Source organism: Ambystoma mexicanum, chromosome 3p (assembly GCF_040938575.1).
Source record: "Ambystoma mexicanum isolate Mex_15411 chromosome 3p, UKY_AmexF1_1, whole genome shotgun sequence".
Lineage (NCBI taxonomy): Eukaryota > Metazoa > Chordata > Amphibia > Caudata > Ambystomatidae > Ambystoma > Ambystoma mexicanum.
Window position 1 is genome coordinate 840,450,126 of NC_090925.1, and position 5,580 is coordinate 840,455,705.

A 5,580-nucleotide genomic window follows, 5' to 3' on the forward strand; every position below is an offset into this window, starting at 1 on the left:
CCCAATACGTATACACAAGCAAACACTTGCCATTGCTGGGTTTTAGCAGGACTTCAGTGAAGGAAATGCAAAGTGCTAATAGAGTGGCTGAAGGCATCCCTGGATAAGACATTTGTATTACACCAGTAGTATGTTCCCAGCTCCAATTAAGTTATTAACTACACAGGGATTTGTAGTATGATATGATATATGGCTTTTATAACACACCTATACACAAGTGTTTCAATTGCGATGAGGCAAGGGAGGGGGAACAGAGGGAAGACAGACAACAATCCTACAAGGCCAGGTATCATTCAGATCGCGCAAGTGCATGGGAAGGGGAAGAAGGAAAGGACGGAGGGGATGGGGGAGGAGCCAGTGCAGTACATGGGATAATAAGATAAATAAACAAAGTAAAAGTAAGGTCAGCAGCTGGCAAATGACAGGGTAAGTGCAGACAACAGGTGTCAAGTGCTGGTAGTGGGAATGTAGGGATACAGAAAACAGTCCCCAAGTGCGGGGGTTGCCAGGAAGGCAGTGCAAGAGTGCGACTAGCTGGGAGGGGGCCTGGGTCCGAGATCAGAGGGTGGCCAGGTAACCAGTGCAGTTTCAGTATCAGCCAGAAAGTCAGCAGGGGAGAGGAGGAGAAAAAGCAGAAGCAAAGAGAAAGGTTTTGAGGTGCTTCTGGAACCGGAGAGGATTCTCCTCAAGTTTCAGGGAGGCAGGGAGGCTGTTCCAGAGGGAGGCCCCAGCCGAAGAAAGAGATCTACCACCAACTCGTTGCTTGGAGGAGCGTCTGATCCTGAGGGAGTTGGAGACGGATGAGCGAAAAGCTTGAGAAGGAAGATATTTAGGAAGAGAGAGTTGAAAGTATTGAGGCCCCAGGCCCCAGAAGACCTTATGGACAATGCAGAGGGTTTTGAACTTAATCCTCACAGCCACTGGGAGCCAATGCAGAGATTTCAGTCCTGGAGAGATATGATCCCTGGGCTTGAGGCCAAGGGCAAGTATCGCAGTCCTGTTCTGGATGAGTTGCAGAGGGCGAAAGTAGCAGGCAGATTTAGAAAGAGGCTGTTGCAACAGTCCAGCCTAGAGAGAACCAGATCTCTGGAGACAGTGAGCTTCTGGGGGAAGGAGAGAAATGGAAGAATACCTCTGAGGAGGTGCAGCTGGTAGTGAGACTTCTTAGAGATGTCAGAAACGTGAGGAGAGAGGGAGAGTATGGAGTCAAAGATGAAGCCAAGGTTTTTGGCCTCACAGGTGGGAGCAGGAAGAGGGCCAAGAGAGGCTGGCCAGAGAGTGACAGGAAAGGAGGGAGCGGGTGTGCCGCTGAGGCGAATCTTGGTCTTACTAGCATTAAGGCAGAAATCATTGGCGGCACACCACTCCTGTATGGCGGGCAGACAGTCAGAGATGAGAGAGGGAGAAGAGGTGGATGAGGGTAGCCTGAAAGTGAGCTGAGTGTCATCCGCATAGCACTGGAAGTTGGGACAAAGCGCAGCAATGCGGTGGCCAAGAAGTACTAGGTTGAACAGCCAGGGAGAGAGGTTAGACCCCTGGGGAACACCACATGCCGAGATAGAGATAGAGGAGAGGAAGGACCCAAGTTGAACCTGGGTGGGTCGATCAGAGAAGAAAGAAGTCAGCCACGTCAGGGCCTGACCGGTGATCCCCAGGTTATCACGGAGACGGTTGAGCAGGATGGCATGGTTGACTGTGTCAAAGGCAGAAGAGAGATCAAGTAAGATGAGGATACAGGGGGTGTTGGAATCAAGGTTGGAGAGCAGGTCTTCACGGATGTTCAGGAGAGCAGTTTCCATGCTTTTTGCAGCTCTGACGCCAGACTGATGATCATGGAGACAACCGACATATTCAGTGTGAAGATTGAGCTGGGAGATGGCCAGCTTTTCCAAGAGTTTGCCCAGGAAAGCAGTGATGGAGATTGGGCGATAGTTAGCTGGGCAAGGCGGGTCGGCAGAGGGTTTCTTAAGGAGAGGGTGCACAAGGGAGTGCTTCAGGGTTGAAGGGAAGACTCCAGTGGTGAAGGAGTAGTTGCAGAAGTCGGCCAGTGCAGCAGCCCGGGAGTCAATGTGGTCCTTAATGGCTTTGGTGGAACAGGGATGAACCTGTTTTGATGAGACTTTCATAGATCGAACTTGTCTCGAAACCTTGTCTGGGGAGAAAAGGGAAAAGGCAGAGAAGGAGGGAGAGAGGTGGCCGAAGAAGGGTCGGAGGAACAGCAGGGAGTACAGGGAGGAAGGGGAAAGGAGGAGAGAGACGACAGGATGTCCTGAGTTTTAGAGATGAAATGAGAAGCCAGTGCTGTGCCGTGCAAACATCCCTAAGTCAATGGCTTTATCTAAACCCGAAGCACATCCTATGCCTTTTCTGCCCTAAACCACTCTCCCTGTGTTCTGGTCTTTCCTGAACCCCTCTCTACCCTGCACACACTAGTCACCCTGTGCTGCAAACCATCCCCATCTTTCATCTGCACTCCGTTCTTGTTCCCATCTCTCCCCTCCTTTGCTCCTCTCTTTTTCTGTCCTCTGCACCCTTTCAACCCTTTTTCACTTTGTATTCCCCCACTCTACTGCACCCCAGTCCCTCACTTCCCATTACCCCATGGCCAGAACCACACAATTCTCATATTCTCATATGTACACTTACTCAGCACTTTCTCCTCAGTCTTCAGAGCACCCTCGATATCCTTGGGCGCTTTTCTACAACTATTAGTCATGCTCCATTGTCGTACCTCATTTTGGGGTCTTCTCCAGGTCACTGTGGAGGCAAGGCCCAGCCAGTGCTGTGCACACATGCTTGTATTTATTATTTACACTATAATGCTGCTTGCCGGATGCTGACCACGCCCCCATACCGGCCTGCACCGCACTGGTCTGAGACCACATGTTTGCCTCACCTGCACTGTATGCAGTGTCAGTATACATACACTCATCGCTCTGTGATGATGAAGTCCAGGTATGGACCCAGCAGAGGGGTGAGGGGGACAAGTGGGTAATGGGGATTATAAGCCACTTGAACTTCCATAAGCTAGTGCACTGTTCTGGATGTGCTAAGGGAACGGAAGGGAAGGTGGCAACATACTTTTTTTCACAGCAACAGCATTAATACTGCATATACCATAGGGTCCCCTGGGAGCTCTCTGAGGCAAACACACAACACAAGGGAAAGGAAACTGCAACAGAGCATGGACAGGAATGTGCACTGGCACGCAGGTCCATGGGGGAAAGAGGCCCGCTAACAAGGCCATACAGTGCTGTCTCGGGTCACTGTCACCAGGTAAGTAGCACGATGTAAGTGACTGGCCTGCACTTATTTTCAGGGTGTTGAGCTGTGGGGTCAGGTCTTTGTAGTATTTACACATTAGCCTTCAGTGCAGGTCTAAGTAATTTCTCATTTCTGCATTCATGTAATACAGACTATTCTTTGTAGTTGACACAATTTGCAGTCATCTCCCTATCATGGCTTTTTAATTCCCACAAGGCGCAGGTGGCGTGGCGGTGCTGGTGCTCTGACCTCACACTACACTTATGGTTCCTAAATCCGAATTCGAACTCTGCAGAGCCTAAACAAACTCCCCCATGGACCCGGGCCAACCGCTCCCTGCGACGCACACCTCCCCTCAGCCACAGCCACCACAGTACCGTAGTTGAGTTCAACTGCTTCAAATGAATCCACAGACGTGTGAGTTCATCCCTTTGCTGCGGGTACAGGCTGAGGCAACTTGCATTTCACACCCATTATCGGGAAGACCACACTGCACAATGCACCCCATTATGAGCTTCAACATAAACAAATAGCTTAATTTTCCAAACAATGGAGACCTTCCCAGAATAGCGCTCCGGTGTATGTGCTCCAGGTATGTCACCACAAATCAGTTTGCCTGCGGAGACCTACAAAGAGTTCCACCAGCGGGTAAAAATCGGTAAATATTGAATCCCTCTGAGCTGCGGGCTTTTTTCTGAAGTCGCATAGGTTTGCGATACACTCGTGAGCACATTGAGCAACACACGGGTCTTGGGTGTTGATTTATCATTTATGTTCTGTAATGGGGCTATGTGATACCTGAACAGTGCATGCAACACATCAGGGGCATATGTATTTTGCTCATCGTTTAAAAGTGCACATTGAGTGCACAGAACAGCCCAATTTAGCACTTGTGTGCTGTTGGGTCACCTGCATGCAATTTGAAACCTTCACGAGGCATGGGGCGAAGCCTGTCTTTTCCTCTTATCATGAAATAAAATGAGGGTTCAACCCTCAGGTTTTTCAATTCATGATGAAACATTAAGAGGCCAGGATTCCATGATCAGTTTGCAACGTGCTGCACGTGTTTAGAAACTGTATAAATATGACGTTGGCATATTCCCCCTAATAAATCCTCCCTATGCCGGCCTGCACTGCACCTGGGGGAGGGGGGGAATTTGACTTACCTTAAGTACGGTAGCTGAGGTCTCAGGAGGTCGAGTCGAAGTCAGAGTCTGACTCTGTCTCCCTCGATATTAACACACGCTGTTAGTCAGTCACTCTCAGCAGGAGCACGAGTAGCTGCCTGGCTTCTCCTTCGTTCTGGAAGCTGAGGCTCGGCAGCAGTGCACTGCGCAGAGGCACGTGCATTTCCCCGGCCTGGGCACTTTCCAAATGCGCAGGCTCGGGACACGCATGAGCAAGCAGCAGAAGTTCTTGTTTTAGCCCCCTGCTGCACACAGTCTCAAGTTAACTTGTACTTTTGCACGCATGACCAGGGATGTCATTTCACCAAAATGCCAGGGGTAGCGGAAGTGACATCACACGACCCTTGACCTCTGATGACATCACAGGAGGTGATGTCATTTGACCCCACCCTGAAGTGATATCACGGGAAGCGATGGAACTCAACCTTTCACCCCTTGACAAAACAGGAAGTGGCATCACATAGCATTGTTCCTAAGTAAACTACGAAAAATATGTTTACGATATCACTATAATGTGATGTACATTTCATACAAGAATGGATCGCCGCATGTATCGTTAGGATCAGTGTGTACAGACCCATATTACCAAATTACTGTGAATGCAAGCAGACGTCCATGGCCAAATGATAATGATGTGTTATTATATAGCACTTACGCTTAAGCACTTTATATAGAAAAAATATACACCCAATATCACCCAACCTGTCTTGGTACTCATTTATCGACCTCAGAAGGATGAAAAGCTGAGTTGAGGTGTTTAAGAACAGACTAAATCAGTGACTCACCCCATGAAGTGTGCCTGAAATGAACCTTTAATGAGTCTAGCAATTATTGTATAGAATTCCAGAAAGACACATATGAAAGTGTTAGACTTGTGGCACCCCTGTTCTTTTTTTTTTCTTCTTTTTTTTTTAGAGGCCTGAACAAGAAAGCCAGCCACTCCAGAAGTAAAGAGGCACATGGTGCTGGCCAAAGCCCAGGAGCTTGCATTACAAAAACAAAACAAAACAAACAAAAAAAATGAACACTTTTCTTATTTTCATTTTTCTTTAGGGGTAGCCAGGGAGACCACAGGGGTAGCAAGGGAGATATCAGAGGTCTCCGTTGTGACCTCTGGTGACCCCTAAAT